Here is an 11,299-nt window from a genome sequence, read left to right on the forward strand (position 1 = left end):
AAAAAACAATTTTTATTTTGTTGATCTCTTGCATTTTTTAGTCTCAACTTTATTTTTGCTCTGATCTTCATGATTTCTTCTTTTCTAATTTTGGGCTTGATTTGTTCTTGCTTTTCTAGTTCATTGAGCTACATTGTTAGGTTGTGAATTTGAAGTCTTTCTACTTTTTTGATGTAGGCATTTGTTGCTATATACTTCACTCTTAGTACCAATGTTGCTACATCCCATTGGTTTTGGTATGTGTGTTTCCGTTTTCATTTATTTCAAGAATTTTTAAAATGTCCTTCTTAATTCCTACATTGGCCCATTGGTTATTCAGGAGCATGATGTTCACTTTCCATGTATTTGTATCATTCCCAAAGCTCCTCTTGTTATTCATGCCTAGTTTTATTCCATTGTGTCAGAAGAAGATACTTGATATGATTTGACTTTCCTTGAATTTGTGAAAATTTGTCTTACAGCCTAGCATATGGTCTAACCTGGGGAATGTTACATTTGCTGATAAGAATGTGTATTCTGTTGAATAAAACATTCTGTAATTATCCGTCCTTTTGATTTAGAATGTAGTTTAACTCAAATGTTTGTTGATTTTTAAAATATACATTATCCATTGCTGAAAGTGGGGTGTTAAAGTCCTCCTACTATTATTGTATTGCAGTCTCTCTCTCTTTCTTTAAATGTATTAATAGTTGCTTTATGTATTTTAGTATTCCGGTGTTGTGTACATATATATTTATGATAACTGTATCCTCTTGTTGGATTGAACCCTTTATTACTATATAATGACCTTCTTTGCCCTTTTTCAGTTTTTGACTAGAACTCTCCTTTATCTAAGTGCAGCAGCTCCTGCTCTTTTCTGGTTTACATTTTTCTAGAATATCTTTTCCATCCTTTTACTATCTATTACTTTATTTTATAAGGTTGAGTATAGCACAAAGGAACGATGCAGGGTACTTCTAAACATCAATTTCTGAGAGGATCAGAATATTTTCATTATACTCAATACATGACATTCTACTTGAACCTTATTTGTTTTAGTGTGGCCGCAGGGAGGACCGCCTTAGCCTCGTGCTAGTGAGGACACAGGGCGTCCTCCGGCGGGGACTGCGGCGGGGAACGCGGTGGGGTCAGGGCGCTGCGTGGTCCCGCAAAGAGGCAGCTGAGCTTGGGTCTCAGGTCGTTGCACACGTTGCTCATCTCCTTGTGCCCTTGGATCTGGGAGTTCACGAAGGGACGGAGGATGTGGGAGGTGAGGGGCAGGTAGACGTGGATGAGCTGCGTCTCCTGGGGCGGGCAGTACGGGGAGAAGGAGTTCCGCAGCTCCTTGGTCTGCATCGCACTCGCCTGCCCCACAGTGCGGGACTCCAGCTGCTCCACGGACTCCAGCTCGCGTCCTGCACGGCGGCGCTCATCATCTGCGTGTTCATCAGGCTGCGTTTGTGCAAGGCCCGCTGGTGCTTGTGCAGCACACCCTTCTCGTGCCGCTCACACAGGTCCCTTTTTTTTTTTTTTTTTTTTTTTGAGACGGAGTTTCGCTCTTGTTACCCGGGCTCGAGTGCAGTGGCACGATCTCGACTCACTGCAACCTCCACCTTATGGGTTCAAGCAATTCTCCTGCCTCAGCCTCCCGAGTAGCTGGGATTACAGGCACGCGCCACCATGCCCAGCTAATTTTTGTATTTTTAGTAGAGACGGGGTTTCACCATGTTGACCGGGATGGTCTCGATCTCTTGACCTCGTGATCCACCCGCCTCGGCCTCCCAAAGTGCTGGGATTACAGGCTTGAGCCACCGTGCCCGGCCCACACAGGTCCTTATGCGACTGCAGCGGATCCAAGAAGAGGTTCAGCTTCCCCACCACGTCATTCTCCTCCTCTTACCCTGTTGTGCAGCCTTGTCGGCGCGCAGCGCGGATTCCACAGACAGGCCTTTCAGAGCCTGCTTCGGGGACCCCCACATGCTGCCGTTCAGAGCGGCCCAGGAGCGCAGCACTTAGCTCCTTCCCGAATAGGAGAAGATCTGCCGCGTTGTCGATGGCCCTCGACGCGATCCGCTCAGCCCTGTCCCGAAGCTTGTGAAAGCTGTAGATGTTCCAGATCAGCTCCCGGCTGATGGCAACCCGAGCTTGGATGCCAGCTGGGAGAAGTCCTCGGCCCTGGTAGCCAGCTTACAGCTCATGGATTCGTCCCCAACACACTGAGCTGATTCCTTTAACTTGTTCTGCACATCCGAGCCGCTGCAGGCCAGGAAGAGCTTGAGAACCACATCCTCGGAGGACTGGGGGTGCCGTGCCACCAAGTTGACAAAGCGCTTCAGAGCTCGCCTCCTGGCCTCGACGCACTCCCTGTCAGCTGCCAGCATCCTCTTGGGTGGCAGGGCAGGCAGCATCCCGTAGGGGAACTTGGGCAGGAGCATCTCCTGGAGGACCACGAAGTCGCTGTACCGTCTGTACACGGTACCTTGTTTATTTACTTTTAATTTATCTTTAATTTTTATTATTTTGGATTCACAGGGTGTATGTGCAGGTTTGTTACATGGGTATACTGAATGGTGCGGAGGTTTGGGCTTCTAGAGATTCCATCACTAGGACCTAGCAGTGAACGTATTAACAGATAGGTAATTTTTAACCCTTGCTCTCTTCCCTTCCTCCCACTTTTGGAATTTCCAGTGTGTGCTGTTCCCATCTTTCTGTCCACACGTACCTAAGGTTTAGCTCCCACTTATAAGTGAGAACATACAGTAGATGGTTTTCTGTTTTTGCGTTATCAGATCTTGTTTAGAACAACAGCTAAAATCGAGAGACCTACATTAAGTGAGGATGACTATAGCACACTTTGGAGAAAGAGGGCAGAATCCGGTAAACCATGAGAAGAATTCAATCATGGAGGGGTAACTTAGGAGTGAGGTGAATAAGGAGAATACGGTGTCACAGAAGCCATGTAGGAGAGAGTTTTGAGAAAAAAGGGAATGTTTATTAGTGTCTAAAGCTGCAGAGTAATTGAACAGGACGACAATTTACAAAAGCCCACTGAATTTGAAACTAAGGTCCATGGTGATGTTAGACCAAACACTAGCAGCAAAAGATGGAGTCACCGTGTGATTCAAGGAGAGAAGGGACACAAAGAAGTAGGGGTGATTACTGTAGATTTCCTTTTAAAAAACTTCGATGAGGAGAATGCTTGTTAGTGAGAAAGAGGGTAAGAGACAAAGGAATATTTGGAGAGAGTTATGAACGAGCTTGAGCTTATCCGAAGCCTGAATGAAAGAATCTGTTAGGAAGACAAACTTTGGCAATGCCAGAGCAAAAAGAGGGAAGGTCCCAGAGGAGGAAGGAGAGGATCACAGGGCAGCATATGGGATGGCCACCATTTCATCAAGACTCACCAAAGATGTGGTCTCATTTCACAGAAGAAAATAGAGAAAGTAGAGTACACCAAATTAGGATTCTGTCTATTTTAGGGCCTCCTTGTAAATATACTTCGGCATGTATCTTCGTCTATGCCCCCGTCTACCTTCTTCCCTCCCATCTATGTAGAAGATGTGTCTTTTCCCAGGGACAAGGCTAATCTCTGTCTATAGGTAAACAAAAATGTAATTGATGTTTGTCACATATATATTTATATAGTCCAAAGAATATAAACAGTATAAATTGACCTATATTGTGGCTAAATGTATATAATAAGCATATACTTTATTACTAAACCACTAGAGCAATTAACTGTAGTGATAGAAAACACATTACTTTTCCACTCAAATGAAATTGTGACACTGATTAATATAACCATTGAAAAAATCCTTTATTTAGGATATATATGGCCACATGCCAGATAATTGATCTGCATTAACCATACAGCCCAGTTGTTTAGAAAAGTATTCAAATCATCTAAAACATTGTGCTTTTTATATTACATTATGTAGATACAGTCTGTAAATTTATAGGACATACTGATACAGCCAAAATTACGATCAGAAGCACAATAAGAATGGGAAGAAGGAACCACCTCATCTGTAATTTCAGACCCACTTTTCATTACTTCTCTAGATGTTCAGTAGTCAAGCATTAACCTTAAGTTAACACTTACTTTGGGCCAAAAAATATGTAAAAATAAGAGTTTGTATATTAATTTTAGAGATAAAATTTTCTATTATTAATGCCAAAATCATGAGAATGATTACAATACATCTGTCATTAACAATCTATAACCACTTCTTCATGTTTTCGTCAAGTGTTCTTTAATGTTATATATAATTTAATGTTATACAAGAATTACATATAATGTTATTTATAATTTATGTTATAAACACTGTACTAGGTAATGGAGCAGTACAAAAATAAATAAAGTACTGCTCTTCTTTGAGGAACTTGCAATCTCAAAGGAGTGAGAGACATGTTCATAATTATTATAAAAATTTGTAAAATGCTGTGAGAGAAATGGGTATAAAGAAACTACAAATATGTATCAAACATTATATCCTGCAATCAAAATTTTACTTTAGAAATCAATCTAAAAATAATTTGAAATTGAAAAGAACAAAACTCAATGCAATATTAACATAGTGTAATTTATAACAACAAGAAAAGCATTTTGAGCAATTACTAAAAGAAACGATCAGCATACTAGTCAGGATGGGCTAAGCTGTGCCCTGGAGAACACTAACACCAACATTTCAGTGGCTTTACACAACAAATGGTGCAATCCAATGTGGGTTGAAGGGCTCTCCTCGTCAGCTTTTATCCAAGCAGTGACTGAGAATCCACACACCTCATATAGTAAATTAATAGCTTCAATATCGGAATATGTGGCTTTCAAGGACAAAGAACAGAAGGCTGAAGGATTGTACAGAGTATTGTTAAGGGCAAGTCCTAAAAGAGGCTGACATCACTTTTTCTACATTTCGTTGGTGGTAATTCAGTTACATGGGTCCCAACCTGACTGTAAGGGGGGCTCTAAAATGTAATCTTATTGTATGCCAGGAAGAGAAAACAGTATATTGAACACACAGCCTTGTCTCTGTAACATAGAGATGATAAATTGAGCAACATATGCATTTTTACCAAGAATTTACACAAATACAAAAAAAATTTTCTTATAATGCTTACTAAAAATTTTGTATATGAAAATATTTTATGGTTGGAAAAATGTGTGTATAAAAATACATGGGAGGAAACATATTAAAATACTAATGGTCATGTAGAATAAAAGAACATTACTTTTTTAATTTCTTTATTTGAATTCTTGATTTTCTATTCTAATGTGTTATTCATAATGAAAAAATTAAATAATTTTTAAATTTCTGTAGTGGAATATTATAGCAATTACCATTAAGAATAGCTGAATCAGATACTCTGAAGAGATTGCAAAGAAGGGAAAGGGAACAAGATGAGTGATAAATTAGGATTAAATAGCATTTTGAAGAAAAAGCAATAGACCTAGGCGCCCCATGTGAAAGTCAGTAATCATTCATTTAAGGGGACTGGGGAACTTGAGAAGCACTAAAGCCCGCACAGGGCAGTCCCAGTGTGAGGTCACCATTCCTGAGACTAAGGGTATATAACCCATTGTGTGAGGGAAGATGGGATTATTTGCCTCTGTGAATGTAGCATTAGGTAAAAGAAGGAAACGTTTCCTTCTGAAAAGATGTCGAAGTTATGCTACAGCAACCACAGCAAACATCTACATGTACATTTGTATCTTTGATTTCGGGTTTAACACTCTGTGGGTTATTTTTGTCCTATGAACTAATTACCTAAAGTATGTACAATTAAAGCCCTGCCCAGGGAACTGTGGAGTCTTATATACTTGCAGTTTGAAAAACACATGAGCTGTTAATGATATTGCACAGTGGCTTTGGGCTCATGAATCTCATTCACTGATGTTTAAATGTGCTGCAGATCACTGTGAAATGTTTACCACCTATTCTCCTTTCTTCTTAAGGAGGTACACAATATACTGTTTGGTTCAGCTTATTCTTTCAATATCAATGTAGTCTCCTTTTTTTTCTGCTATTTAATCTATTCAGAAACTGTTCCTATTTAATATGTCCCCCATTCTCCAACACTCTCCAAAACAATCTTCAAATGTTGCCCAGAGAAATCTCATTCAATCATTTATTCAGCATTTACTGAACACCTGCGTATTAAGCAATTTACAAGACCCAGTGACTGTCGATTAAAAAGACTTAGTTACTCACTTCAAGAGCTTATAGGTTATGAAAGTGATGGATAAAATAAGAGAGTAACTAAAAAATTTAGAAATCAGCAACAACAAAAACACCTTCTCCATAGAGTATGATAAGTGAATGTTAAGGTACAAAATGCTTTGGAAACCTGGAAGTAAGAAATCTAGCCAGGCGTGGTGGCTCACACCTGTAATCCCAGCACTTTGGGAGGCCGAGGCGGGTGGATCACGAGGTCAAGAGACCGAGACCATCCTGGTCAACATGGTGAAACCCCATCTCCACTAAAAATACAAAAAATCAGCTGGGCATGGTGGTGCGTGCCTGTAATCCCAGCTAATCGGGAGGCTGAGGCAGGAGAATTGCCTGAACCCAGCAGGCGGAGGTTGCGGTGAGCCGAGATCATGCCATTGCACTCCATCATGGGTAACAAGAGCGAAACTCTGTCTCAATAAATAAATAAATAAATCTAGTTATAATTAGAGGGGCCAGGGAAGGCATTTGGGAAATGATGCCCTCATAAAGAATGAATGACTAATAAGGATTTAGTGAGATGCACATGGAGTGGGGGGAAAGGAAGGTTTTGAGAGCAGAGAACTAACAACGCAGAGGTATAAGAAAGCATAGTTTGGGACACTGCAAATAGTAATTCAAGATATAGACGAGGAAGTGGCAGGCCATGAGGCTAGAAAAGTTGAGGTGACGAGATTATGCAGGGTTGTATGTGACAAGCTGGGTACTAGGCTTTTAACCTGGAAGTCACGGAAGGCAACTGAATAATTTTAAGCTAGGAAGTAATCATGAAGATGAAGAAATGAAGACACAAGTGAAAATAAAGGCACTAGTACTACGATGGCCTGAAGCAAACCTTTAGTCAGACATTGATATTAAAGTTTAAGGAGGTAAAGGGATGTGCTAAAGTTAGTGGGAGCAGATCCAGAGGAAAGATGATACATCCTAGGAACTGGGGTTCAGTGAAGAAACACATGTCCCCTGCCATGCTCCAACTTCATGATAAGTCCTTTCTCAGTCAGAAGATGTGGATAGTGAGTCTTCCTTATCCCAGATTTACTCCAAATCTACTTGTAGCAGAAAAATTAATAATATAAAAATGGAGTTGCAGGCTGGACAGGAAGACTGGGCTTCAAGGAGTTTTAAGTGGAGTGTCACTGTACCCTCCAAATATGATCCCAAGAGTATTGAGAGAGACAGGGCAGTGATTACCCAAATCTGCTCGGAGCATGACATGAACATCCAGTTTCCTGTTGAGGATGATGGGAGCCAGGCCCAGGACCAAATTACCATCACAGGGTACAAGAAGAATACAGAAGCTGCACAAGACACTATTTGAGAATTATGGATGAACCTGAGCAGATGGTTTCTGAGGACATTCCACTGGACATCCCACATCATTGGCGCCTGCAGGAAATATCATAGATACAAAATTATGAATGAATTCAAGGCTGACAGTTGCTTCCCACAGAGAGGAGTCACCAACTCCAACTGTTACACTGTGATGATGGACCCAGAGAACATGGAGAAAGCCATTGACCGTATCCTCAACCTAGAGAAGGACTATCTGCCTGATGCGGTGGATAGCAAAGTGCTACAGGTATACATGAAGTCCCCAGTGCATGAGGATTCCAAGGACAATCCACAGGCTTTGTGGTATGGAACATACCCTGGACCATCAGCAGCAGTAAGAAGGCTCCTGACGTGATCAGCTATGAGAAATTTCCCAATTTCAGGGGTTCAGGTGGCCCCCAGGACCCTCCCTTGCAGCCCCAAATATCAATTAAAAACCAGAAACCTCTTCAGCCTGCTGAGGAAAACCCCATCACACAATGGTTTGTCTCAATCTGACCCAGTAGCTGGACTTTCTCTAATGCTCTCCCTGCTTCTCAGGGTCTCACAGTGAAGCCTGGCGTTGCCTGCTTTCTATGTGACTACTTCCCTGGGGCCTGACTGGCATCCGCAGCATGCTCGGGATCTGCTCACTGATACTTGGCTCTGAGCACTCCACAGTTTTAATGCTAAACAAAGGTAATGGAGCATTTTGTAATAAGGTAACACAGACTGCAGCTTTGTGGTTCACCTGGCATGTCAGTCAGCACTCTGATCTTCATTATGAGAGCTCCTCTACAGTGACTAGGATAAATTTCCTTGACTTTATAAAACATATATATATATCTGAGTGAATATAAACAATACTGATTTTTCCTATCCAGGAACATGGAATATATTTCTATTGTTTCATGTGTTCAGTTTCTTTTATCAATGTTTTATAATTCTCATTGTAGAGATCTTTCACTTTTTTGGTCAAGTTTACTCATAAGTATTTTACTTCATTTTATCTATATTGTAAATGTACTTTCTTGGCTTAGTTTTCATATTGCTCACTGTTGGAATATGGAAATGTTACTGATTTTTGTATGTTGATCTTATATCTCACAACTTTACTGAATTCATTTGATCATTTCTAATAGTATTCAAGGCAATCCTTATCAAAATACCAGTGATCTTCTTCACAAATAGAAAAAATAGTCTTAAAGTTTACATGGAATCACAAAAGTTTCAGAATAGCCAAAGCAATCCTGAGCAAAAAGAACAAAACTGGAAGCATTATATTACCCGACTTCAAATTATATTACAAAGTTTTAGTAACCAAAACAATAACACTGGAATAAAAAAATGCATAGTTCCATGGAGTTGCATAGAAAATTCAGAAATAGATCTATACATTTACCAAAAACTTATTTTCAACAAAGGCACCAGGAATATACATTAAGGGAAGGACAAACTTTTCAATAAATAATGCTGGAAATGCTAGATATTCATTTACAGAAGAATTAAATGAGACTCCTACCTCTTGCTACGTACAAATACCAAATCAAAATAATTACAAGACTTAAATGTAAAACTGAAACTATAAAATTACTAGAACAAAGCACTGGGGAAATGATCCATGACATTGGTCTGGGCTAAAATTTCTTCAATACAAGCTCAAAAGCATGGGCAACTAAAGCAAAAATTAACAAACGGAATTACAGCAAGCTGAAAAGCTTCTGCACAGCAAAGGAAGCAATCAATGACGTGAAGACAGAATGAAATATATCTGCAAACTACCCATCGGACAAGAGATTAATAACCAGAATATATAAGAAGCTCAAACAACTCAACAGCAAAAACAAAAACAAAATAACCTCAACCTAATTAAAAATTAGAAAAAGATGTAAAAAAAAACTTTTTTTTTTTTTTTTTTTGAGACGGAGTTTCGCTCTTGTGACCCAGGCTGGAGTGCAATGGCGCGATCCCGGCTCACCGCAACCTCCGCCTCCTGGGTTCAGGCAATTCTCCTGCCTCAGCCTCCTGAGTAGCTGGGATTACAGGCACGCGCCACCATGCCCAGCTAATTTTTTTGTATTTTTAGTAGAGACGGGATTTCAGTATGTTGACCAGGATGGTCTCGATCTCTTGACCTCATGATCCACCCGCCTCGGCCTCCCAAAGTGCTGGGATTACAGGCGTGAGCCACCGCTCCCGGCAGAAAAAACATTTTTTAAAAGAAGACATACAAATAGCAAACAGGTATATGAAAAATTGCACAACGTAAGTAATCATCAAAGAAATGCAAAACTATAAGGAGATACTTCATCCCGGTTTAAATGGCTTTTATCAAAAAGAGTAGTAATGAAAGATACTAGTAAAGATGTACAGAAAAGGGAATTCCCCTACACTGTCAGTGGGAATGTAAGTTAACACAGCCGCTATGAAGAACAGTATGGAGATTTCTCAAAAAATTAAAAATAGATATATGTATGATCCAGCAATCACATGACTAGTTATATATCCAAAAGGAAATTTCTATAAAAAGAGATATCTGCACTCTCATTAAACATGCAGTAAGAGTGAAATACTTACTCTTCACAATAGTCAAAACATGGACTCAACTTCAGTATTCATTAACAGATGAATGGTAAAGAAAATATGACACATATACACAGTGAAATATTATTCAGCCATAAAAAATGAAATCATGTCATTTGCAACATGTGACTTGAGACTCTTATGTTAAATGAAATAAGCCAAACACAGAAAGACAAATTTTGCATGTTCTTACCTATACGTTGGAGCTAAAATGATTGACTTCATGGAGATAGAGAATAAGATGACGGTTACCAGAGACTGGGAAGGGTAACGGGGAGAAGGGGATAAAGAACTGTTGGTTAATGGATACAAAATTACTGTTAGATAGAAGGAATATGATGTAGTCTTTGGTAGTGCAATAGGGTGAATATAGTTAATGTCAGAATAACTAAAAGAGTGTAATTGGAAAGTTCCTAACACAAAGAAATGATACATGTTTAAGGTGATGGATATCCCAATTACCCTGGATTGATTATTACACGTAGTATGCTTATATAAAAATATCCCATGTATCCTATAAATATGTGCAGCTAGTATGCATCCATAAAAATTAAAAGTAAAAAAAAATGAAAACTCATTGTAGCTCTCGACTCAAGATGGCGCTGTGAGAACAACCCAGGATTGGAGCCTGCGTTGAATTCGCAAACAGTGAGTCAGTGCTGCATTTCCAGACTGATCTTTGTTGCCCACAGAACGGGGAAACTCCCAAGTATAAAAAGACACGGGACGCCAGGCAGCCGGGGCGGCGGCGGCCGGCCCTACCCAGCAATCCCCACAGGGCGCGCTTGTCCGGGTGCCTTGTTGAACCGGCAACCTGAGACTTGAGAGGGCTGGACTTGAGACTGAACGAGACTTGCACAGTAGCCCAGCCCAGGGGATTGCAGGGACAGATCGCTTGGGATACCCAGTGGGACGAACAAAACCGCGATTTCAAACTATCCCGGGCAGACGGTCCGAGACGCTCTGTGGGGGAGGGGCGTCCACCACTACGGAGGCAACCTGCCCCAACTGATGTACATGCCCACTGCTGAGGCAGCCAGCCGTTGCCGAGGCAACCCGCCCCAACTGAGATACACGCCCACTGCTGACGCAGCCAGCCGTTGCCGAGGCAACCCGTCCCTACTGAGGTACACGCCCACTGCTGACGCAGCCTGCCGTTGCTGAGGCAACACGCCACAACGAAGAGACTCCGCCGC

The 11,299-nt window shown here is 40.9% G+C and overlaps 1 pseudogene; it reads right to left on the reverse strand.

The window, feature by feature from the left end:
• Positions 1–1,071: 1,071 nt before the first annotated feature.
• On the reverse strand, positions 1,072–4,030 carry LOC100404067 (sorting nexin-8-like; annotated as a pseudogene).
• Between the last annotated feature and the right edge of the window lie 7,269 nt (positions 4,031–11,299).

This window comes from Callithrix jacchus, chromosome 7, assembly GCF_049354715.1.
Source record: "Callithrix jacchus isolate 240 chromosome 7, calJac240_pri, whole genome shotgun sequence".
NCBI classification, from domain to species: domain Eukaryota; kingdom Metazoa; phylum Chordata; class Mammalia; order Primates; family Cebidae; genus Callithrix; species Callithrix jacchus.